Here is a 25,610-nt window from a genome sequence, read left to right as displayed (position 1 = left end):
TGCAGATCCTGACCCCCCATGTGAGATATGAACTCTCTTACTTTCAAGCCATTGCTCCACGGCTCATTAGTTCATTGATTCGTTAATTCATTGTTTTGCTCACTGATTAATTCATCCATTCTTCTGGAACCCTGCTATTGAAAGACCAGCACTATTCTAGGTCCTGTAGGGGATATAAAGAAGCTTAAGACATTCATTAATCAATTCATCTGGTCAAAAAATACTTACTAGACATAGACATCTACTAAGTGTAAGACACAATGCTAGGAAGTCATTAAGACATGGGCCATCTCTCAAGGAGCTTACAGCTAGAAAAGGCAATTGGCCACATGAATAACCACAGTACAAGGAGGAAAGAGATGCATGTAATAAAAAGGTAAAACATAACAGATAAGGAACGCATACTCTGGACAGCGTATTTCTAGCAGAAGAACAGAACCGGAGACAGTTTCAAGGAAAAGCAGTACATGTGTCAGTACACAGCTACCTGCCTCCTTGGGGTCCCTGCTCAGGGAAACATCTGTGCACAGTGCTGATCACCTGGTCGGAAGCCTATGATGTGGCCTGACTCAAAAAAATAGGCTGGGCCAATCAGATTCCCTCTCTTAGAAACATGAACTAGGAAATTTTGAGTGACTGGTCTAGTCTGATTTGAAGCCATACAGGTTCCTCTGTGAACTTCAAACTGGGGTATGTCAACCCCTGGGAGTACACGAAGACTTTCCAAGCACTATACACACACATTCAAAGCTTTAAGAGAATCAATTTCCAGATCCTCAACTTCCATAAAAACCCTTTTCTAGAACTGATGGGTGACAGAATTGCAGGACATCTGGTCCTGTCCAAAACATCCGTAAGACACTGGGTCTGTAAGATATCTGGTCCACGTCAAAAGGTCCCTGAAATTTGGTCTTATCCAAAATGTCCATAAAGCATATTTGGTCCATGCCAAATGGTTTTGGACAGGACCAGATGTCTGCTAACCAGTGACAGAGGTTCAAGTTGTCCTTTTACACCTGCTCTTTCACAACAGCCCTCCTCCTTTACAAAAGAAAGACAAACTTCTTACTCATTCCATCCCAAATCTTAACTGGGCTTATGCCCCAGGGATAACTCCCCCAGCCGCCACACGAGAGGGCACAGAACACTGAAAGTGAGCAACACTAATAAATAAGTAGTAAATCTTCTTTGCAAGCTGGGTGGTTTCCAATTCTTTTTTTCATTAGGAAGGCCTAATGTAAGTAATTAAAATATAATTGTTAGCGATAGATCACTGTGATTTTTGGTACATAACTCAGAAGCAGATCAAGAACTGAGTTGACCCTGCTTTAATAAAACTTGTATTTTTATCTATTAGTTTATGTGAATGAGGGTTTTTCAGTGTTTACATCTATATAAATGAAAAATGGAAATACAAGTGACGCTGATCCTTGTCTCATATCTCATGCAACAAATAGTATTCTTCCATGGATAAATAAAAAAACAGAAGAGATAACCCGGCACGAGCAAGATTTTATCTCTGGACCTGGGTGCTAACTGCACGGGTGTGCTCACTCTGTAATAACCTGAGCTGTACACTCAGACCTCGTCACATACATGCATGTATGTTATACGTCAATAAAAAAATTACTTAGCCAAAACATGGAAACAGCCTAAATGCCCATCAACAGATGAATGGATAAAGAAGATGTGGTACATATATACAAGTGGAATACTACTCAGCCATAAAAAAGCACACCATAATGCCATTTGCAGCAACATGGATACAACTAGAGATTATCATACTTAGTGAAGGAAGTCAGAAAGAGAAAGACAAACACCATATGATATCCCTTATATGTGGAATCTAAAATATGGCACAAATGAACCTATCTACAAAACAGAAACAGACTCACAGACATAGAGATCAGACTTGTGGTTGCCAAGGGGGGAGGCGGGGAGAGAGAGGGATGGACTGGGAATTTGGGGTTGGTAGATGCAAACTATTACATTGAGAGTGGATAAAGAGCAAGGTCCTACTGTATAGCCCAGGGAACTATATCCAATCTCCTGGGATAAACCATAATGGAAAAGAATATTTTTAAAAGAATGTATATGTGTTTAAAACAGTCACTGCTGTACAGCAGAGATTGGCAAAACACTGTAAATCAACTATACTTCAAACAAACAAACAACCCAAAAAACTCCCAAAAGCAAACTAAAGAACAATGTATTTACATGAAAAAAAATTACTTTGAAAAGTCTCCAGCATCACCACCTAACGTACATTTTCAATGTAATTTTAGTTTTTATGTTTATTAATTATTTATCCAAATTAGAATATATTTTATGTTGTTTTGATTGCCTGCATACTATTAATAATCATAATTATACCTCAAACACGAAGAAAATTTTAGTATTTAGAACTTTCTGATTTCAGGAAATTTAAAAAGTTTTAACTTCATATGAAATTGTTACAGTGAAATGTGACCGGGAAACAAACGACAGAGTTTTAAGCACAAAAACATATTACATATATTACATTAGGGTAAAATTCCAGAGGGGAAGTGAAACAGAAGTAAAATTTCAAGGAGAAAAAGGAACACTGACTATTAACAAAGAGCGTGTTCATGCATTTTTAAAATGGATGATGGTGGGTGTCAAATTCCTATGGTGTTTAGATTCCACTGGATACATTTAAAACAGTGATGCAATCGTTTTACTTAAAAATCTCAGTGTTTACAATATACTGGAAATTGCATCTTTGGCAGACGTATAATAAAAAATGTAGATGTAAACTTAAAAATGTGTGAGAGGGTAAATGGTTTTACAAAATCCTTTTATGGGGGATTTTAAGCAGAAAGTTTGAAGACCACTGCAGTAGGCCTCCTCCAACTGGGAGCAAGCCTGAGTTGGTCTCTGTCCCTTTCGGAATGACAAGAGAAGGAGATGGACATTCAAGATGGGGGGTTTGGTTTGGTGGAATGAATGCTGGAACAAGGGAAGCAGTGGTATGGGACAAAGGTTGGCCAAAGATGGCTGGAGCAGATCCTGAAGGTGAAGTGATGCGGTGAGCCTTGAGGACTCCCAGTGACCACTCCCAGCTCAGAGGGTCTGAGCTCCTGATCAGCTGTCTACTCCACAGTTCCACTCTCAGGTTCAAAGCAAACTCATTATCACATCCCCCCAAATGGATGCTCCTCCAAAGTCTCGCCCTCGACTCTTCCTTCTCTCTTAACCAACCACCACAACCCAGCAATTTACTTCCTAACGTTTTCTTAACTGCACCCATTTTTCTCTGGTTCCACTACTATAACCCTAGTCCAAGACACCATCTCTACCTTCTGCACTCTTCCAACAGTCTTCTGATTGGTCTCCCTGATTTCAGTCGTGTTCATTCTCGAGACAGCAGCAGCAGAATAAACTTTTCCAAACATAACTCTGCCTCCATCAACCCACTGTTTAAAACCCTGTCATGGCATCTTAGCAACCTTAGGTTAAAGACCAAAATCATTAACAAGGCCGACAGGGCTCCGTGGGGTTTGTTCCCAGCCTCACGATGTACCCCTCTTCTCCTTGTTCTCCAACACTTCCCCATCCCCACCCCCCAGCCACTGTGGTCTCTCAGTTCCTTGAACCTGCCAAGCTGCCTCCTACAACAGGACCTTTGCACATGCTGGTCCCCCAATTTGGAGGGCATTCCCCTTCCCCACTCCAATTCCTCATCCAGCCAAGTCTTGGGCAACCTTCAGCTCTCGGCCCAAACTATACCTTCTTGGAAAGTCTATCCTGACACCCATCCCCAAGGCTACATCAGGGTCATTTCTTTTATGTTCTCATAAAACCATATTTCTTTCCTTCAGACCACTCTTCTCAGCCTGTAATTGTACTTCCGCCAGTGCAATTATTTGATTAATGATCTTTCTCTTATTATGGCAGGGACCAAGTCTGTTTTGACCTATGATTCTATTCTCCACATCTACTGTAATTCCCAGTATATGGTAGGCCCTTTGATAAGAATTTGTTGGTGGAATGGTAATACTGTTGAATGAATGAATCAATAAATGAAAAAAATAATAATGATCAAGCGTCCCAATGAATTGATATACAGAAAAAGGTATTAAGTACAGGCTGAGCAGATATTAAATTCTCATGAAGAATAGTTTGATTTTACCTGGATCCTGATGGACAAATAGGGTTTACAGAGGTGAGGGAACCAGGAAGGGTATTTCGGCTGAGGGAACAGCATGCACTAAGGCATGGAGTCAGGTGCAGGGGTCCATGCTGGGGACCATGTCCTTGTCAGGAACTCACTGATGATCAGGCTGAATTTGTATGGTCAGGGATAATTGTGAGGCCTTAAAATGATGTCCAGCAGTGTTATCCTGTGGGTATTAGGCCAGGCTGCCTGGCTTAAACCTCGCCACTTAACCTTCCTCGAAAGCTTTGCACCAAGTCACTTCCCCCAGGAAGAATTACTTGTTGAAACTCATCAAACTCTGATGATGATCTTCATTCTGCGTTCCTCCATCATGCCCCTGTGGGGGGAATGGAAGCTAGATAACTTTACTTCTGTTGACCTGTCTGCTTTGTTGTGTTCCCAAACTGCAGGGTAAGAGAGATTACTTTGTGTTCTGAGTTACAGGAATCTATTCTTTATTTGTTCATATTTTCTGAACTGGGAATGTAGTTTATTTATAAAGAACCCTAGAAAGTAGGGAACCCTAGGAAGTCAGAGGGGAGCTCCCAAAGTGTGGTTCCCAGGCCAGCAGCATATAACATCACCTGGGAACTTGTTGTAAATGCTGATTCTTGAGGCTCACCTAAACCCACTGAATCTTGGGGGTGGGGACCAGCAGTCTGTGTTTTAATGAGCCCTCCTGTTGAGTTTGATGCCCTCTCAAGTTGAAGGCTGCCTTAGAGGTCAACTCCCCACATTCAGAGGAACAAGTTGAGGCCCAGAGCTGTAACTGCTGGACCTAGAACAGTACCTGACGCACAGTAGTAGGCAATCAAGAGTCATATACTCCTGCCCTGCCACAGAGAACGGACTTGAGGACACGGCGGCGAAGTGGGACACCGGCACAAAGTGAAAGTGGCATCGATATATATCCGCTACCGAATGTAAAACAGCTGGTGGGAAGCAGCCCCACAGCACAGGGAGATCAGCTCGGTGCTTTGTGACCACCTGGAGGGGTGGGATAGGGAGGGTGGGAGGGGGGCTCAAGAGGGAGGAGATATGGGGATATATGTATGCATATGGCTGATTCACTTTGTTGTACAACAGAAACTAACACAGTATTGTGAAGCAGTTATACTCCAATAAAGATCTATTAAAAAAAAAAAAAGAATCATATACTGAATGAGAGGAAAAACGACCTCCCTAGGAAGATGTATGAAGGTAACAGCAAGACCATGTGCTATTTATTTTACATTAAATTTATGTATTTTTTGAATAGGTACTATATTCACATGGTTCAAAATTCAAAAGGTATAAAAGAGCATACAAAAGACTGGAAATCATCCTAAATAAATACTTGAAAATAAAGTGAAAAGTTAGAGCAAAAATTTTAAAACAGGTATCTGCCCAAAGTCTTCCTCTCAGCCTTGTCCCCAGATACCCAGCCCCCCTCCTGGGACAGTCACTCAGGTTCCTGTATATTCTAAAGATATTTTACGCTCATACAAGAATGCTTGTACACACCCCCACCCCTACCCCCTTTACACAGGCAGTAGCACACAGTTCAGCATCTTGTCAAAAGGCTGTTTTAAACATATCATTTTAAACCTGGAAACTGTTCTTCTTGGTGGATTAGTCAATCCCACAGGACTGTTATAATACCAACTCAAGATTCAAGTCTTTGTTATTTTTCTAATAAGGTAACTGCTTTGCTCATTATGTACAGCACTTCCCATTGGGTAATTGGCACCAGGAGCTTTTTCATTCATGAACAAATTAACAGAACTACTGCTTTCACATTTCTTTGGTCAAGTCCTCCCTTATTAGAGCAAGGCTCCAGGATTCTGGATTCAGTTCGACAAAAAAATTGTCTGCTCAGAATCTGAGATGCTCTCTCTGATCCCCCTGAAGCATTATAGTCAAACGACCTGCTTCGGAGCCCATCTCCCCACTGTCTGTCCAGTCATTCCAAGGCAGGGACAGCATCCTACACATCTTGGGTCCCCAGTGATTGAGACACAGTAGCTGCTCAATAAACACTCATTGAGCTGAAATGCCAAGCCAGACAAATGAGACCCAAAGCACTTCACCCCTAGACTTCCATGCTTCTGACATGGACCAAGGGCCAGAATTTGCTATTTTCACAGGGCCCTACAGTGCCAGGTTCATGGAATGCTGTACATAATAATAAGGCTCTACAAAGATGTTTTAGCAAGGGGCTTTTCTGTACAGGGCCAGCTAGTAAATATTTTCAGCTTTGTGGGCTAGCTAGTAAATATTTTCAGCTTTGCGGGCCATACGATGTCTGTCATAACTCTGCAGTTGCAGCGTGAAAGCAGCCATAAACAATATATTAATGAATGGGTGTGGTCGTGTCCTAATACAACTTTACTTATGGACACTGACATTTGAATTTTATATAATTTTCACATGTCAGGAAATAGTGTTCTTTGTCTGATTTTTCTTTAACCATTTAAAGATGTAAAAAACCCTTCTGGGCTCACAGGCTGTATAAGGACAGTCGGGGGCTGGATTTGGTCCCAGCCATAGTATGTTGACCCCTGTTCTAGTGCATCAAAGTTCCCCTCCCCTCCCCCCGCACCCCCCCGCACCCCCAGGGGCACTAGGAGACGGGGCACAGTCTGCAAGGAAGATATCTGTCCAAAAGGACCATCCTTTGAACCAGAGAGAGAGAGAGAGAGAGGGAGACGGGTGGGGGGAAGAGAGGAAGTTGACTTTGGCCAACGGCTCGGCAAGACTTGTTTGCTTATAATTCAGAAGGGTTAACACCCTGCTCCCGCCAGACCACCACTGCTTGTTTGAGGAAAAAAAAACCAAAAAGATTTTCCTTTTTCTGACACTGGGCCGTCCTTCAGAGACTATATACACAATTCCCCAAGTGACTTGGCTTCGGTTTTCGTCAAGACTTCCTCTCAGGTCTGTCAAAGGAGCTTAACTTGGATTCTCCTGGGATTCTGCTCCCCAAAAGAGGCTGAAGCCAAGGGCAGTTCTCCAAGACATGGGTTCATGGTTCATGGTCTCCTTTATAGCAACGTTGTTGTTCTAAATGTTTCTGATTAGTCTTCTAAATAAAGCCAGTGGGTGTTTTATAATCCAGTAACCCAATTACCGTGGATCAGTTCTGCCAATGCCAGCGATTAGTGCCGAGATCTTCCTCCGTGTAGAGTGACCTGCGCATCCTTGTTCCTTCCCGCCCCACTGCTCCCTGCCCCGGGTCTCACGCTGACGCTCAGCCCCGGGCGGATTCCCAAGGCTTCCTTTGGACACCAAGAGACACTTATTTCTCCATCTTTCAGTAGCACCCTGTAGCATCAATTGCTTCCTCCGAGCCCCAGGAACCAGGACATGGAAATGGGAGCTATTTCACTTTCTGGTGTGCGGACCCTCACTGTCAGTGCTCTCTCCTCTGGGCCAGCAGTAGTTCTCTACCAGGGAATTAATTAACATCGTCTTCCCCCCGTGACTGCCACACACCGCTTCCCTCCAGCCCTAGCTGGCATGGAGCAGTGTGAATGATGTTGAGGACACAGGGAGAAAAGTAGGGGACTCAGGAGTCTAGGGTGGCTTCCTGGAGGAATGGTCTGAGTGGGCCCTATTGATATATTCCTGGATACAGTTTTTCAAACCACCCGCCTTGACAAATGGCTAGGCCTGGGTGGGGAGATTAAGAATATGGGAGTAGCCAGAGGTTGACGAGAGGTCTGCAGAAAGAAGGGAGGACAACGGAGACACCTGAAGAAGTCACACGTGAGTCCCTGGGTGACCCGAACGCTGACTACTTCATAATCACAAGTTTCTCCTACGGAGTTGCTGCCAGGAGAATTTCAGGAGCAATGTGACCGTATTCTGAAGACCTACTTTGTGCCAGGAGATCTGACTAGGTCATGACGCCTGGCCTCAAAGCCCAGAGACTGGCATCTGTACCCGACCTTATCCTCTACATTCTTTCCTGCAAACTCACAAGGAAGACTTACTGTGCCAGGACTCTGCTAGGGGAGATGAAGACCCGCAAACCTGTGTCTTGAGGCCTATAGTCTTGGGGGGCAGGTGCCAGGCTTCCTAAAGATCCATGACATTCCACAAGGAGGAGGCGGAAGAAGGCCTGGCAGGGGGGCGAGGTCACACCAGCCAGGACTCAGGAGGCACCGTGGGCAAATCCTTCCCGCTGGGGCCTTCAGGGAGGGCCTCAGCGGGGTGGCCAGCTGGAGTGGTTTGGGCCAGGGTTGCAGGGAGGATCCTCCACTCCTGCCCCCAAGGACTTGAGGCTCAGGCCTTGTGAATCAGCACTTGGAACTACAACCAAGGAAAGGATCGCCCTCCCTACAGCTCTCCTGGGCAGGGTAGGGCAGGGCAGGGCTGGGAGGTTGGGAGGCTTCCCTCTGACACAGCCCCAGGGAGTGTGGGGTGAAGACGGAGGGGAAGGGGGTGGTTGGCGGGTAGATCTGGCATGAGGCTCCAGCCCCAGCATCAGGGCAAATTATAAACCTAAGAAAACACAAGTCAAGCACCTGAGGGCTCTGCTCCTATCACTCAAGCCCCACACCCAGCGCCCTGGGCCGAGCTGAGCTGCCGGGAGGGCCTCCAGCAGGTCAGCAGCACAGACTGGCTTCCTCTGCAGGGGATGGGAGCAGGGTGGCCAGCACTGTGCCCTGGGAATGCATCCCCAGTGCTGCCCAGGATTCCAGCTAGGCTGTGCGGTTAGAGGATCAATTCCCAAATGCAGCAGCTGGCTTGGCTTTGGTCTGTGACCTTGAAGACATTATTAGACTGTACAAAAAACAAATGCCCCTTCTTTCTGGAAAGCAGCTCACAGTTCACTGGGTAACAAAGTCTGTGATGCTCCCTTGTGTGTGAAATAACTGCATGAAGGTTCTCGTGCTCGGCTGTCTGTCAGTCTCTCTCGGCCCTTCTGTCTATGGTTCAGATGGGAGGTACCCCGGGTTATGACGTCAGAGCCACACTTGGGCATCCTGTCAACACAGGGCCCCATTCTGGGGCGATGCCAAGGCCCTTCTGGCTCAGGGTTCTAAGACTTTGGGGGGAATTCTGGGAGTCAAGAAACAAGCCAGAAAGGAGGACCTCTGAGGTCTGGGGCTGGAGGCCTTCCCACCGGCACTTCTTGAGTCACGCCCTCCTCCAGGCCCCTGTGGACCAGGTTCTGGCGGATCGTCCTCACTCTGCCCCCACCTTCCCAGCGGGGGTGAACTCTCCAAGGGCAGCTGGAGGTGCCTCTTGCTCATCTCTGGGACCCAGCCCGTGCCTCACATCTGGCACTATGCTAAGCAAGCGTTTGCTTGAGGGAGCCAGACGGAGGACCTCACAGCTCCCCTCACATCCCCCGTCGCCCTGGAGCCCCTGGACTGAGGTCTGACTCAGTGAGTTGGCTGTCCCTGGCGATGTCTCCTTTGTCCTTGTGCCAAGTGAGGGAGGCCGGCCTTCTCAATCAGATGAGAGGGGCACCCTGAGCGAGCTCCCAGGGCCCGTGGGAAGTTGCTGAGGGAGGGGAAGCAAAGGATGAACAGACCCAGGGATCGAACTGGGAAGACATCCTGCAGGAGACAAGCCGATGGGAGCTGCCGAGACCAGTTTTGTCAGGAGGGTCTTGTTCCAAATGATAGCAAGCGCCAAGATCGAGGAAGAATGCCTGCTTTAATTTACAGATGCTTCTGGGAATTCAAGTATTATTACAGAAGAAAGTTGGAAGTGAACAATCACCTGAGATTCCCGCTGTTGCAGTTCTGTGTGCGATGGTGGGAGGGCCACAGAGCTTGGCTTCCGTCTACCCAACAGCTACTGAGAAGCCTCAGGGAATCAAGAGGGTGTCTTGCCCTTTTCTGGGTTTGCTCCCTCCTCTGGTGATCCTTTATATCCCTCCTGGGAAGCCCCCAAGCCTGTCTGGACTCGCTCAAGACAGATATCCCATTGGTCATTGGCCCTCATCATCTCACTGCCTCAATTTCTTGCCAAATAAGCCTCCCTCGGCTGCTATAAGACCAGAGGGCCGAAGTGATGCATCCACCAGGGGCCCTGGCAGCTGAAGTGAGCAGGCAGACATGGGGCCCCTGGAGCCTGGGGGCCTCGGGGAAAGTGAGGACCAAGCCCTGGATGAAGAATCTGCAGGCCCAGACACGCATCCTTCTGTTTGTGTGAGACGTCACTCCTCCAGGCCAGTCCTCAGACCAGAACCAGACCAGAACCTTGGGTGTTCTATTTTTCAACCAATGCTAGATTTTAAGTTCTTTAGGAGCAGGACTGTCTTCATACCTCTGCTTTTACATCTCTCTCTCCCTTCTCCACTGTGCCACGAGCAGTGTGTCACTCAAAGCAGACCCACTCAGTGTTTATGGAATGCAGCCAACAAGTTTGTCAAACTTCTCTTTCTCTTTTGCATTCACAGGTCACATCTAATTAACTGATGTATCTACAGTAATGAGGACAACGGGCACAAGCAGGTTTGGGAACGTAGCTGATGCTCACTCAGCCCCCAACCTCATTTGGGGCAGTGGGTGCTATGTGTGTGGGCGTCTGGGAGAAGGTGGTGAGGCAGGAGTTGGTTAAAGACGCCTGTGTCTGTATGTGAATGTGCCTTGGGAGCTTTAATACACTACAAAAAAGCATGATGTCAAAAAATCTAAAAAACAATAAATGCTGGAGAGGGTGTGGAGAAAAGGGAACCCTCTTGCACTGTTGGTGGGAATGTAAATTGATACAGCCACTATGGAGAACAGTATGGAGGTTCCTTAAAAAACTAAAAATAGAATTACCATATGATCCAGCAATCCCACTACTGGGCATATACCCAGAGAAAACCATAATTCCAAAAGAGTCATGTACCACAATGTTCATTGCAGCTCTATTTACAATAGCCAGGACATGGAAGCAACCTAAGTGTCCCTCGACAGATGAATGGGTAAAGAAGATGTGGTACATACATACAATGGAATATTACTCAGCCCTAAAAAGGAACGAAATTGAGTCATTTGATGAGACGTGGATGGATCTAGAGACTGTCATACAGAGTGAAGCAAGTCAGAAAGAGAAAAACAAATATCGTATATTAACGCATGTATGTGGAACCTAGAATAATGGTACAGATGAACCGGTTTGCAGGGCAGAAGTTGAGACACAGATGTAGAGAACAAACGTATGGACACCAAGGGGGGGAAACCGCGGTGGGGTGGGGATGGTGGTGTGCTGAATTGGGCGATTGGGATTGACATGTATACACTGATGTGTATAAAATTGATGATTGATAAGAACCTGCAGTATAAAAAAACGAACAAACTGAAAAAACAACTAATACTGAACTTTCTTTGGGTTATCTGTATGGAAATATGTTAACATAAATGTTTCAGACACTACATGAAATTTCTAAAAATCTTATATGTTCTGGTATAATGTTATAAGTCATAATTCTAGTTATTACTTTAAAATGTATATCTCAGAAATAACTAAATTTCCTTGTCAATTGCATTATTATGAACTGTCATCAGATCTTTAACTGTGGTCATTTTTAAGTCCTTGTCATTTACAGACAGTTCTGGACTCTGATGCTTTTGCAAAAATGTTCCTATAAAAGGGTTTCATCTTCAAGGAATTCATGGAAAAGACTCTGACAAGTACAGGTTTCTGGTAACTGACTAAACTGCTGAACTGAATGAATAAGCATTTTCAGAACTCTAATGGAAAACTGATGGATTCATAAATGTGCTAACAAAGATCAAGATGAAAAAAAAATTAATGACATGGGACTGAGTGAACTGATGAGAATGATTATAATTTTTGTGACTTTCTGTTTGAAGTAAAAAAAAAAAATCCCACAAGGACTCAGAGGCAAAAAGTATACAAATCAATTTTCACTGCAAAGTAAAGGAGCTGTTACGGTGGAGGATTCCTGGACTGAATGTCAATATTATGACACAGTATGAGTGTGTTTCGTGTTTGGTAATTGCAATCATTGTTGCTTTTGTTGTGGTCATCCATTTACAATGCTTGGTGTCAGTCTATTTATCTCTTGTAAAAATAAAATACAGTGTGTGCGTGAAAAAAAAAGAAGAAGATGTGGCACATATATACAATAGAATATTACTCAGCCATAAAAAGAAATGAAATTGAGTTATTTGTAGTGAGGTGGATGGACCTAGAATCTGTCATACAGAGTGAAGTAAGTCAGAAAGAGAAAAACAAATATTGTATGCTAACACATATATATGGAATCTAAAAAAAAAAATTGTTATGAAGAACCTAGGGGCAGGACGGGAATAAAGACACAGACTACTAGAGAATGGACTTGAGGACACGGGGATGGGGAAGGGTAAGGTGGGACAAAGTGAGAGAGTGGCATGGACATATATACACTACCAAATGTAAAATCGATAGCTAGTGGGAAGCAGCCGCATAGCACAGGGAGATCAGCTCGGTGCTTTGTGACAACCTAGAGAGGTGGGATAGGGAGGGAGATGCAAGAGGGAAGAGATATAGGGATATATGTATATGTATAGCTGATTCACTTTGTTATACAGCAGAAACTAACACATCATCGTAAAGCAATTATACTCCAATAAAGATGTTTAAAAAAAAAGGAAACAAAAGTCATGATGTCGCTGAATGACACCTTCCTGCACTGTTCTCTGTGCATTTCTGCTTTTTTTTGTTTTTGGTTGCGTTGCCTCGCTTGTGGGATCTTACTTCCCCGAACAGGGATAGAACCCGGGCCCAAAGAAGTGAAAGCACTGAGTCCTAACCACTGGACCGCCAGGGAATTCCGTCTCTGTGCATTTCATGTGTTAGTTATGTATCTTCAGGTCAGGCACAGACCCTCTGGGGGCCAAGAGCTGGATTCCCCATGGTGCTCAGAGCACAGCTGGGTGGTACAGGGCCTCGGTGAACATTTTCGGACATGAGTGGAACTCTTTTTTCCAAAGGCCTTCGAGGTAGGATTTCTGACAAAGCTGACATCTAGACATCACATTTTAGGAAAAGAATGAGGAAAGGCAGGTCTCTAAGATCTCCTTTAAGTGCCTGTTTAACCCCCGGAGGAGCTGTTTGGGATAGAAACCACCAGCCTGAGCCCCCAGCTGCTCCTGGCTGAGCTGAACCCCCCCCAACAGTTTAGGGGGCATGTAGAGCCCACTGCGTGCCAACGGGGGAAGAGGCCAAAGCCTATGACTTGAACCCAAAAAGTGTCTGTCTCAGCAGATAACTCTAATCTCCTTCATAGAGAACACCGGGGGACTACAGGTATTTACCACCTCCACTTCCTGACCCTCAAACAAACATCCATCCCTCCACCTGTGCTCTAACTCCTCTCTCTTCACTCATCTTAAATACTGGAGAAACATGGGACCCCCAAGAGCTCATCTCCCCCACTTCCAGTAGGCTATCAATTCCTGTTGCCCCCTCCTCTATAGCATTCCCTGACCATCTCCTCTCATCCCCACTGCCTGATCCATGGAAGAGTCCTTTATAGCTGGTCCTGCCCCCTCCAGTCTACTGTCCACTCAGCAGCTCTGTCCACGCCACCCTTCTGCTTCAAACCACCCACGTGCCCTCTGCCCACAGGAGAAGCATCCAAAGAGCTCAGGCTGGCACAGGGAGCCCCTCATGATTTGGCCTCACCTCCCTTTCCAATGATTTACCCCAAGCATTCACCCATATACACTCCGAGCGCCCTCCCCCTCCCACCCATGGAGCCACACAGAATCTCCAGAATACTGGTCCCTCTGTCTAAAACCCCCTTTTTCCCATTCTCCATCTTCTCAACCTACTAGTTTCCTGTTCAAACTTATCTTTTATGAAGGCTTCCTTGATTCTCAGCCATTCAGTGTAACGAGGTATTTACTGAGTGCCCACTATGTACCAGGGGACACCATGAGGGGGTTGCATGACATGGTGTCAGCTCTCGTGGTGTCAGGGGCTTGCCGTCTGGGGTGGGGGGAGTGTCAGACGATGCCAAATCTATGACTGCGATGAGTGGTTATAATAGAGGGCTCAGCAGAAAGGTCAGGGAAGGATCCTCTGTGGAAGTCACGGTGATACTGCAATCTGCGGGATGAGAAGCACTTAAATAGAGAAAATAGAGTGTGGAAAGCTGCCTCCCAGATAAAGTCAAGGATAGCACAGGCAAAGGCCCTGTGGCAGGTGGGAACACGGTGGACATAGGAACTAAGAGAAGGCCAGAGTGGCCAGGATAGGAGCATGGCAATGAAAATGGAGAGGGGGCAGGGGCCAGACCACCCCAGGTTCTTGAAGGTAAGGAGTTTTATCTTTATACCAAGAGCAATGGGGAACGATTAAAGTGTTTGGATGTGTGTATGTGATGTATGATGTATGTATGTGTGTGTGTGTGCATGTACAAGCATGTGTGACTGATCAGATTTCCATTTTGAAAAGGCCACAGGCTAGACCAGAGGTCAGCAAACGTTTTCTGTAAAGGGCCAGAAAGTATACATTGCAGGGTTCACAGCCAGGAAGCAAAATCGAGGCTATGATGTAGACGCTTACAGAGTAAGAGAAAAAACAAATTTCTACAAACTTTTTGAGGCAACTCAAAATATAATAGTAATCGAGTACAATTTAATGTAAATAGATCTACTAATGAGAAGAATGGACTTGTTTTTTAGAGGGATAACATTTTGCTTAACTGGGTTCAAAGTCAGTGCCGCGTACCATCAAATGTTTACATGCACAAACCATGTTTAGCTCACGGGCTCTACAAAATCAGCCAGTGGCTGGGTTTGGCCCATGGACCATAGTTTGTGGACCCCTGGTCAGAACAGACTGGAGGAGGGTGAGTGAGGATATGGGGAGCGGGACTCGACTTAGCGATGGTCCAGGTCAGGCAGCTTGGATGTGGGTGGTGATGGAGGGGCATGTGGGGGTGAAGCTGATAGGACTTAGTGATGAGATGGCCAGGGGGGTGTGGGAGGGAGGAGTGTCAAGATGATGCCTAGATTTGCATCTGTGAAGACGGAGCACCACGAAAGCTGTTTCACTGGAGCTGTCACAGAGGCAGCTGGACCGAGGGCTCCAAGGCTCAAGAGAGGTTGGTGAGTCCCCTGACACGGGCAGTAAGTGAAGGCAGGGATGGGAGGAAGAATGCCTGGAGGGCAAGTGAGAATGGCAGGACTCAGGCTGCGTGTCTTTATTACACCCCTTAGAGCACTGGTCCCAGCTGCTTTATCCGCATCCACCATCAAACTGAGACCTCTTCCAAGGAGTGCCTCATCAACTCTGTCTACTTCGGTCAGCATAATACAGGGCACCCACTGGGTGCTAAGGACACAAAAGAGGGAGAGAAAGGGAGAGGAAGGGGAGACCTTTTGCTTCCACAGGCTCACATGGAGAAGACCCCCCCCCCTCAATTCACAATGGAAGCCCACTTCCCATTCCTACCCTAAGGGCTGACCATCTCCCTGGCTAACCTTCCACAGGAGCTGCTTTCCATAGGGGTCATGGGACATTCCCCAAACACTTAAAATCATTCAAGTGTGTGCGCGCGCACACACGTACACACAAATCTACTCCCCACCAACCCCTGCCACATGATTTGTGGTGATGATGTATTGACAACACGCCCATCAGCTGTCAGCTCAACATGTCTGAATATTATGTTCCCTCACCCAGAACATCTTTTTTTTTTTAATTATAAAAAAGTTAAGTGGCAATCCCACTCATAACAAGGAGGGGAGACAGGGAAAAAAAGCCACAGGTTAAAGAAAATCAATTTTTCTTTTTTTCCCCCTTCCTTTTCGTTCTCTTTCCTTTTCCTGAGCAGAAGAGTGAGAAGCTCATGGCTCCTTCTCTCCAACAGCCCTGGCACGAGGAGGTCAGTGCTGACATGGAGAGTGACCCGCCCTGGCGGCCGTGGGTGTGTTTGCCTGATGTCAGTGGAGCTCACAGCAGACCCATCCCCCGGGGTCACAGCCACGAATCCTCTGGCCCACGTGGAGTCTCTGGTAGGGACATTGAGGAGTTCATGGGAGGGGGTGCTTGTTCTCATGGCCAACAGTAACGTTCTGGAAAGCACTGGACAAAGCACCGACACCCACTACCTTACTCTGTCCCCACAACAAGCCGGTGAGGTCAGAATTGTTTTCTCCATTTGAAAGATGAGGAAATTCACATGCAGGGGACGATGCACTCAAGGCCACACAATTGTGACGAAGGGTTAAACCTCCAGCCCTCTGATGCCAGGATGAGGCTTCTCTGATACCGTGCGGTGTCCTTCATTCACCCATCGCAGATCTGAGTAGCATGAAGCTACTTCCCCCTAGCTGGACCCCTGCAGCGCTCTCCACGTTCTGAAGGGTCAAGGAGAGCTGGCTTATACCCTGGTATAGACACGTCCTGGCCATCAGCTGCAGGCAGCCTCCAACCCTCTAGCATATAGCCGTGAACTTGGAAGTCTGAGAAAGAATCTGATGCACCTTGCACCAAAAACCCTTTCTCTTTCCAGGTTTAAAGGGCTAGCTTCAGCTCTCTGGAAATTTTTTTTTCTTGAACTCATCAGGAACTTTTCTCACTGGAGAGAAACACATGGATTATGTGGCAGGCGTTTTCCTCACAGAAATACCCAAAGTACTGGGCTCTGGAGTCAGAAGACCAGAGTTCAAATCATAATGTTCCACCGGCAAAGTGAGAACCGGGCAGGCTGATCTAATCTTTTTTGGGTTTTTTGGAGCCTCAGTATTGACATCTGTCAAAGAGGAATAACAACACCTAATTATTCCAGGTTTTTGATGAAGATTAAACAGGAGAATGTTCAGGACATGCGTGGTGTCCAGGGAGAACTCATAAAGTCTCACCGCCTGGGTGGGGTTTCTGTTGGTTTGTTTTGACTTGAGTACAGTTGACATCAAGGCTCAATGACTCAGTCATGATTGAATACATTTGGTTATTTGTTTCCCGGGCAACCTTCAGCCCTCCCTTTGTTTCAGTGAGCAGCACGGTGCTCAGAGGCAGAAATGGCTAGAAGTGGACACAGGAAGGAAGAGAGAAAACCCACAGTCATGTGGGCCCTCCTTGACACCCTCCTGAAAGCACCACTGCATCAGAGGACATTCCCCTTTATCCCTAAAGATCCAGCGTCACCGTGGAAAGGCTAATGTGCGTTTAGCATACTGTTCACCAGGCAGAGGAAGAAGCAGGAGGATACAGATGCCCATGTGACATGCTCATGGGGCAGACTTGCTTTCTGGGGCAGGTGGGTCCCTGCGAGAGAGGCCTGTGGATCTCCATGGGTCAGTGAGACTTGGAGGTGCCTAAGAGGGACTCAGTGTGGCCATGAGTCAGGCCAAGCTCTCTAGTGTGGTTGCTGGTAACGAAGGGGGTGTTCTGCTCTCTGGGGTCTGGCTCTCAAGCTGCTCAAGACCCCAGGAGAGGGAAAGAGATGTAATTCTTGAGTGGCCACCTAAAGTTTAGGAATATTTGTGGTTATGATTAAAGTGAGAAGTTGAAAGGTGCTGCCCCAGTTACCCGGAAAGAGACATTTCATTCCCTCCATGATACCAGATAAGGAAATAATCTACTTCCCTTCCTGTTGCAAGGGGGCCCCCAGCTCCCAGACTCCAGGAAATTGGCAGTAACTCTGTCTATATCTGCCGTTTCCTTACTTTCAGTTACAGCCTCCTGGCCTGCTTAAACAACGGCCCCCTTTAAGGAACGTGGGGCACACTGTCTGGCAAGGCTGTCCCAAAGCAAGCCTGGGGCGGCCTTGGTGCCCACATCTGCCACCTGATCTGACGGGCAAACAAGACCCTTCCTGGTGGAAGCTCCGAATCACTCAGTGTCCGTGCCAGCCTCCCAGAAGTTAGGGAGAAAATGAAGCCAACCCTTAACATCTGGGGGGCACCCTCATACCCACTGTCTTTCTGTGAGGCAGCCCAGCAGGAGGCTGTACTCCCATTTTGAGCTAAGCTATGGACGCTCTGAGGGGGGAAGAGATTTCCAAAGGACCACATGTGCCAGGAAGAAGCCAACCTGAGGGAGACAAGAGCAGAGGTCTCCGGTCCTCGGCCAGAGGTACCCCCCAGAACCACAAAGGAACACCACTAAAACAAGAGCCTCCACGTGACTTGAGTGTTCTCCAAAAACGCAACACAAGAAGGCAACAAGGAAATGCAAAGAAACAAGCCTCTATTTATTTCTATCTCACCTAAAAAAACGTCTCTGAATTGCTCCCATTTGCCCTCCTGCTTCTCCCCTCCACTCTCCATCTTCTGGACCTAAACCAAGCCTCCCCCTCTCCTCTGGATCATGTGCACATAGATTATCTCCCTCTTCATGGGACACTCACAGGAAATTTAAACATTCTCAGACGGGGCTCTTCTAAGCCCACTTCCCCTGCCCTCCACCCCCTACCCAGTTGCTGCGTATTCAGGAAATGCAAACCCAATATAAAGATAACCCGGGCCAAACAGAAAAGGAGACTGGCCCTGCGACCTTGTTGGGCAAATGACTTCCTCTCCCTGCATCTCAGACCCAGCGTCTGCAGAATGAGGAGGCTCGACCTGACGGACTGCAAGGAGGTCCCTCCGGCTCTGACCAGCGAGGGCTTAGCTGGGTGAACCTCCCAGACCCTGCCTGTCTCTGGGACACCCAGCAACCTTGAGGCAGGATACTGAGGCGGTACGGTTTTCCACCACTGACAGCCGATCCCTAAGGACCCTGGCCCCCTGGGGGGAAAGAACACTGGGAATCAGGACAGCTGGATGTCCATCTCGCTTCTGCGGTATTTTGGAAAAGGAACTGAGTGGGTGGGGGAGGTTATCAGGGCAGACTTAAGCTCAGTTAGAGTGTTTTAATTTTTTAAAAATAGAATAATCTATATGACGAGTGTAATAAAGATTATGAAAATGTTTTTAGAAACAAGACCACCTAACAGCAAGAAGGAACAGATAGCCAGTCTCCAGAGGAGCATCTAAAGACTCGGCTTAGAACCTATTTCTGTTGGCTTTTATGAGGCCATGGCAGTATATGAGTCCCGTGCCTGGGGCACCTCCTTGTTTCTCTACTCACAGTAACCCCGGCTCCCCAAACTCCTCACATACTCCCGAACATGATGTGTCCCGAGACTTCCTAGTTCTGCAAACCATCTCCACATCTGCATCTGGGACAACCCCTTGTTTCACTGCGCAGGACTCAGCTGACAAGGAGAACTCAACCTGGGGTGTCGCCCATGAAGAATATTTAATCTACCAGTTGAGCTCCCCATGGGCGAGGCCAGTTGGATGGTGTAAGTAATCAATCTTGGCTCACAGCTCTGAGTAACTAGAAAGGAGGAGGGACAGGAAGCATGAATCATTATCTGGAGAGAGGCCGTTAATAGACTTTGAGGTTTGCAGGCAGGGTGGGGATGGGGTGGGGTTGGGCCTGGCCCCTCAGCTAGGTCGAGAATGTCAGTGGACATCGTCGTGGGAGTCAGCTCCCTCCCTAGTGCAGCAGCATCAATCTTCAGGCTCCTGCAAAACCCCACCCTTCTAAGTACTAGAGCCACACTTGGAAAAGGAAGACAAGTGGTTGACTTGTCTTTGAAAATTATTTGGAAATAATTTTTTGATCCCCACAGACTGAATTTTTAAAGAAAGTTGTCAATCCCTGTTTTACAAAAGTGAGTTGGTAGCATTTGCAGGGAGATAAAAAGGCAAATGCAAATCCATTCAAGACCACCATGTTCACTGGCCATGCATGATCAGACACAGTTGGGAAACCTGGTGAAGCACAGTCAAACATGATTGCAGGACTTGTCAGGGCACTTGATATGCTAGTGGAGGTGGCTCTCGAAGAGACGCCACTGAGGCCATCTGTGGGGCTAGAAGCACTGCACTGGATCTCACTAGCTCAAGAGAATGCCCATCTCTAAACCTCAGTTCACACCACTTCGACACCCCCAATGTACAAGGTTCCTTTTCCAGCCACCTCACCCTACCTGCCCCACGGGGCCAGCCCCAATCTTCTTCCTAGCCTTCCCCAGGAAGTCTTCCCTGAGCACTCGAAGGCACAGTGCTGTCCCCCCTGGAAACCTATTCTGAATACCTGGCACTTAATCTTGTGAAGGTGTTTTATCCTTCATGCATTTTTTTGGTCATAAAGTCTTTTTAAATAAATAGACTATTTTTCAGAGTAGTTTTAGGGTCATAGCAACTCTATGCATTTTTCATAACACTTGCCCACTGTACAAAGCCCAGAGTCACTACAAATAGCAGGTGCTAAAAAAGTTGTTGCCTGATAGATATCAAATCAGGAAGTGACACAAATCTGAGTGTAATATAAAGTCACTACTTATGAGCAGGGAGTGTGTGTTTATAAGCAGTCATGTCAGCTTTAAGAATGGAAGTCAGATGGACAGTGGAGACCACCCATCCTGCCCCTTCTGGACATGTGTCCAGCAGAGTTGGTGTGCCATCCACTGACTGGGCTGTGGGCACCACAGGGACAACTCCCCAGCGAGTGATGTCATGAGGTTCCAGAGCTCTCATGGTTCTAAGACAGAAGGAACAGCTTGGAGGGAGGGCTGAGATGCTGAGATGCCCCATCTTTAGGGATGAACATTTCTAGAACCCATGGTTTATAGCCTGTGCAAACACTGGCCAGACCAGTGTGTTCTGCTTTCCCTCCGATTAGTTTTAAAAACACCCCAGCGGGGCTGGGAATCCCACATTGACCCTAGACTCCTGCCTCCTTTTCCATCACATTTCATAAACCAGCTCTGCCAACATGAGAGCATCACTGAACAGGGGTGCGAGTCTTGAAGGGGTCTGTTCTTAGTCATGATGGTGTTGAGTACCACGGACTGGGTGCTTGTGATGCTCCAAGCTCTACGTACATACATCATCTCATTTCAACCTTGAACAGCTTTGCCTGTGGTCCCCATGTTGCAGATGAAGAAATGGAAGCTCAGAGAGACGAAGCTAGTGAGAGGCAGAGCTAGGTTCAAACTCAGCTCTTTCTCCTGCCCCCAAGCCCAAAACGTCTAACCACTGTGCTCTGTGGCCTCCCCTCCGATGAAAGGTACACAGACAGGAGACAGGAAGACTAACAGCAGGAAGGATGGGGTTGGGGGGTGTGGAAAAGAGGCACAAGGGAAGGGAGAAGGAGAGAGAGCACGAGGACAAGAGGAAGTTGGGGTCTTGTCCTCAACCTTGAGGTGCACATGGGATCTGGCTGCAGGTCCAGGAGGTCTTTGCCAAGTGGGAATGAAGCAGGAAGGTTGCTGGGGACCACGGGAGAAACAAACCACAAAATATGCAGAAGCCATTTCCTCTCTCGAGGAAGATAAACAATAGATTCATAAACAAATTTTACAAAGCTGCCCAACTATTTATTTATTCTGGTAGGAACTTATATCCTTTGTGAGCATAAAGCTAATCCCCCCAAAATTGGTTAAGTTATTCTGAGGAGAGCAAAGGTGGGAAAAGGGGATAGGGGAGGGACATACTCCTTGCCGGTCCATCACCTGCTAGCCCCGTGACTGCAGTCAGTTACGTGTCCTTTCTGAGCCTTGGTTCATTCTTCTGTGAACAAGGAATAGTAATTCCTGCCCTAGGGGGCTATGGTAGGAAAGAAAGAAAACAGACCTTCTGGCAATATGGCAGATCAGATACCCTACTTGACCTTCCCAACTGAAACAACTTAACATGCTGTTTAAAATTTAAAATAAAAAGATTGTATACACACTGCTGAACTGGTATAAATGGAAGGATTCTTCGAAGACCAAAAACAAAACCAAAAGCAGGAACTTTGGGATGTAAGCTAGCAGCAAACCTGGCTTTTGCCCTGAGGGTTCCTGCCAAACCCTACAGATTCTAAGTTTCTCATGAGAGCTGCACAGCGTTCAGGAAACAGGAGAAAAAGCTTAGTTCCTTCATAAAATTGGGACTTCAAAAGGCTCCACCCTCAATGAATGAGAAATAGACCCCCAACACAAAAGGAGACCACGAGGAAACCTGACCTTGGGCTGGGTAGAAATCTGAACCCATAAGCTGGATCTCACACCGATTTGCAGTTTGAATTCATGCTACTTATGTAGCCAGAAAAGCTTTGGGTAGAAAATGAATTTAAAGTGATTTTTGATTGGGAGTGCCCCCAGACAACTAGCAGAAGTTAATGCAAAACGTCTCTGGAAAAATTAACTTCAAGCCATACCTCAAATAGTTCACAAAGGTAAAGTTCTAAGGAAAATGAACAGCTCAAAGAAAATAACAACAACAAGGAAACAACAACAAGGCATTATGAGTACTAGCCAGCAGAAGCAACAGACGGCAGAATCAGACCTGCAAAGATTTCAGATTCTCAATTACCAGACATGAAATTCTACTATTTCTAAATAGCAATTTCAATATGTTAAAGAAATCAAGAAGTTTGCAAATATAAGCAAGAAATAAGAGAAAATCACCAAGCAGATTTAAAAAATAATGGACCAGAACTTCTAGAAATGATAAATAAAGAAGCCGAAAGGAAAAAATTTCAATGGATGGATTAAACAGCATTTGAAACACAGAATAAATTAAATGGAAGACAGGTTGGAAGAAATTATTCAGAGTTCAGCACAGAGGGACAATGAGGTGAGAAATATGGAATAGAGGTTACGAGATACGGAGAATAGAATGAGAAGGTCCACCATATGTCTAACTGGAGTTCCAAAAGGAGCTATTAGAAAGAGTGTGAAAGAGTCAATATTCAAAGAATGAAGGGTGAGAATCCTCCAGAACTGTTGAAAGACACTCATCTTTAGCTCTAGGAATCCCAATGAAACCCGAACAGAATAAAGACAGAGAAACTGACACCTAGCTACATGAGAGAGAAGTGGCAGAACACCAAAGAAAGCAGCAACATCTTTAATGTAACTAGAGGGAAATGCCAGGTCACTTATAAAGGAAGACCAACAGCCAACTTCTCAACAGCAACATTCAGAGCCAGAGGTAGTGGAATAATGGTTTCAGTGACCGAAGAGAAAATATCCAGTAAAGCTACCTTTCAAAATTGAGAGCAAAATATAGTGTCAAGCCAACAAAAACCAAACCAAACCAAAGCAAAAACAACTTGAAAGTTTACCACCAACAGACTCTCACTAAAGGATAATGCTAAAAGGGGTTTATTTCAGGCAGAAGGATAATGATCTCCAATTCATGAAAGAATGGTGAGAAAAGATATGGATAAGAATGTGGATACAAACACATCATATAAAACAATGATGTCTAAATTGTAGGGAAAAAAACAGGACAGCATGAAAACACAGGATAACAATTGTATATAAATTGGGAGAGGTAGTGGTTAGAATTAAACCAGTTTATGGTTCTTGTGTTTTGGGGGAGGCAGGTAAAGACATTGATTAATTTTAGACTTTGTTAAGTATGCCTGTTAAAATAGATCGGCTAAACATTTGAAAGAACAGATATAGAGCACATAACTTCCAACTAAGAAGACAGAAGATGGAATGAGGAGGGAAAAACATCTCAACCAAAAAGAAGGAGCAGAAAAAAAACAAATATAAACATGGTTGAAATGAATCCCAATTCATCAGTAAGATACACCTGTTCTAACCAAACAGCATTGCCTTAAAATATACAAAATTTTATACATGAGCAAAATTTTTGGCACTACAAGGGGAAATGGACAAATCCAATGGGAGATTTTTAACATGTCTCTCAATAATGTGTTATTGAGAAGATTAGTCAGACAAAAACAGACAAGGACGTATTACAGATGATTTGAACAGCACAATGAACTAGCTTATTTTAATGACCATATATAGAAAACTACTATATATCTAATAATCAGAGAGTACACGCTTTTTCAAGCACTCATAAAACATTTAAGGAAAAAAAATGAAAAGATAAAATATTTAAAAGGAGCACACAGAAATGGTTCAATGCTTATTTCAAACTCTCTCCAAGGATCCATACCTATTTCATCTTAAAAAAGAAAAAGACCCTGTCTTTCTTGTTCACTGAGGTATCTCCAGAGTCTAGTACAGCGACTGTCACAAAGGGGTCTCTTAATAGGTCCTGAAGAATGAGTGGCGAACGAAGGATTCTCTGTTGAGGATGGTACCGGCTGAGTGAGCACTGAGGACCAACACTGGAGGTGATGAAGCCCTTTCTAACACGGAGGGGACAAGAGGACAAGGTGAGTGGTGCCAGTCTCCAGGGAGAATTTATACAAAACAGAAAAACAGAGTCACGACAGCCATCTCCAAATCCAAAGAGAGGGTCATGTGGAAGAGTCTTTGAAAGCCCAGTCTTTGTGGGTCCATGTGGCAGAGCAGAGGAGAGAAGTTAGAAATTTCAGAGAGGAAGAATTTGTCTCAATATTAGGAAGAATTTTCGAACAATTCGTTGCTCAACATTGGCCGGGAATTGGCCTGGCTTATCCTCTAAGGCCCTTTATGACCCTGTGTGGGACAGGAGACTATCCAGGGCGTCCTGAGAGCCCCAGACCATGAGTGGACCATCCTTCCAATTGTATCCTATCCCAGAGATCCCTTCATCCAAAACTCCCTGGATACCCGATCCCCAAAAGATCTGCCCAAGGTCCCAGATTCAGGAGGTGGTGAAGGAATAATGAGAGCTTCAGTCCCCAGAAACTCAATCCAGTGTCCTTCCTGCTCCACCATCGGCCTCTCCATTAGCCGAAATGAGCACGTTTTGCCCCATTAGGCTGACATGTACTTTTTCAGTCTACCCAAGTCCCAGTAAACCCCATTTTCCCAGCATATGGCAAGGGATTACAAAAGCATAGAGAATTAGTTCAAATGAAAATGCCGAGACTTTCCAGGAAAAGGGAAGCAAGCTCACCTTGGCCTCCGCAGCAGATGGTCGGGTTGGGGGCCTGGCTCTGGGGGCTTCTCCTGCGGCCGGCCAGTCGTGCTGCTCTCATGCTGCTGGGCAGGTGGGAAGAGGAGGCCTAGTTCTGTGGGAAAAAGAGAAAGAAAGGTCACTTCTTCATCGTCTGCTCCCAGCTCTCCATCACCAGCCTGCCAAGGACACTATCCAGAAGCCGCGGGAGCTCGCGAGGCTGGCCTCAGCCACTCTCATGTCATTGGGGAGCAGACAGGCGCAGGACGAATGTTTCCCACGCCCTCCGATGTGCCAGGCAGGGCTCTAAGGAACGAGGCTACAAAGATGAATCAGATGCAGTCCCTGCTTTCAAGCAACAGCCTAGCGAGAGAGAGAGAGAGAGAAAGAAGGGGAGAGAGAGAAGAGAGAGAGAGAGACATACACATGTTTCACTACAAGATAATTTGGTAAGTGCTGTGATTTCTCCAAGTTCATTCAACAGCCTACCTGTCCCACAGGGAGCAGAGGCAGCTTACAAGTGCTACAGCACAGGGCTTCTCAAGCTCTTTGTTATGAAGGACCAGTTCTTTGTTTTTAATTTCTGATCCATCACGGATGAATACTTTTATAAAATATAAGAAAAGGAACTGGTA

At 46.1% G+C, this 25,610-nt stretch overlaps 1 protein-coding gene across 7 annotated transcripts in view; it reads right to left on the bottom strand.

Moving 5' to 3' along the window:
• The window catches only part of TRERF1 (transcriptional regulating factor 1), a 204,383-nt gene that overhangs the window by 41,419 nt on the left and 137,354 nt on the right, over positions 1–25,610 (bottom strand). For all 7 annotated transcript variants that reach the window (XM_029243689.1, XM_029243691.1, XM_029243688.1 and 4 more), the window contains one exon: positions 24,976–25,090. The gene's annotated coding sequence lies outside the window, so the exon portion shown is untranslated. The remainder of the gene's footprint in view (positions 1–24,975; positions 25,091–25,610) is intronic.

This window comes from Monodon monoceros, unplaced genomic scaffold (genome assembly GCF_005190385.1).
Source record: "Monodon monoceros isolate NGI ecotype Baffin Bay Population unplaced genomic scaffold, NGI_Narwhal_1 Super_Scaffold_3, whole genome shotgun sequence".
Classification (NCBI taxonomy): Eukaryota; Metazoa; Chordata; class Mammalia; order Artiodactyla; family Monodontidae; genus Monodon; species Monodon monoceros.
The sequence above is the reverse complement of the archived record's forward strand: the minus strand, read 5'-3'. Positions and strand labels throughout refer to the sequence as shown.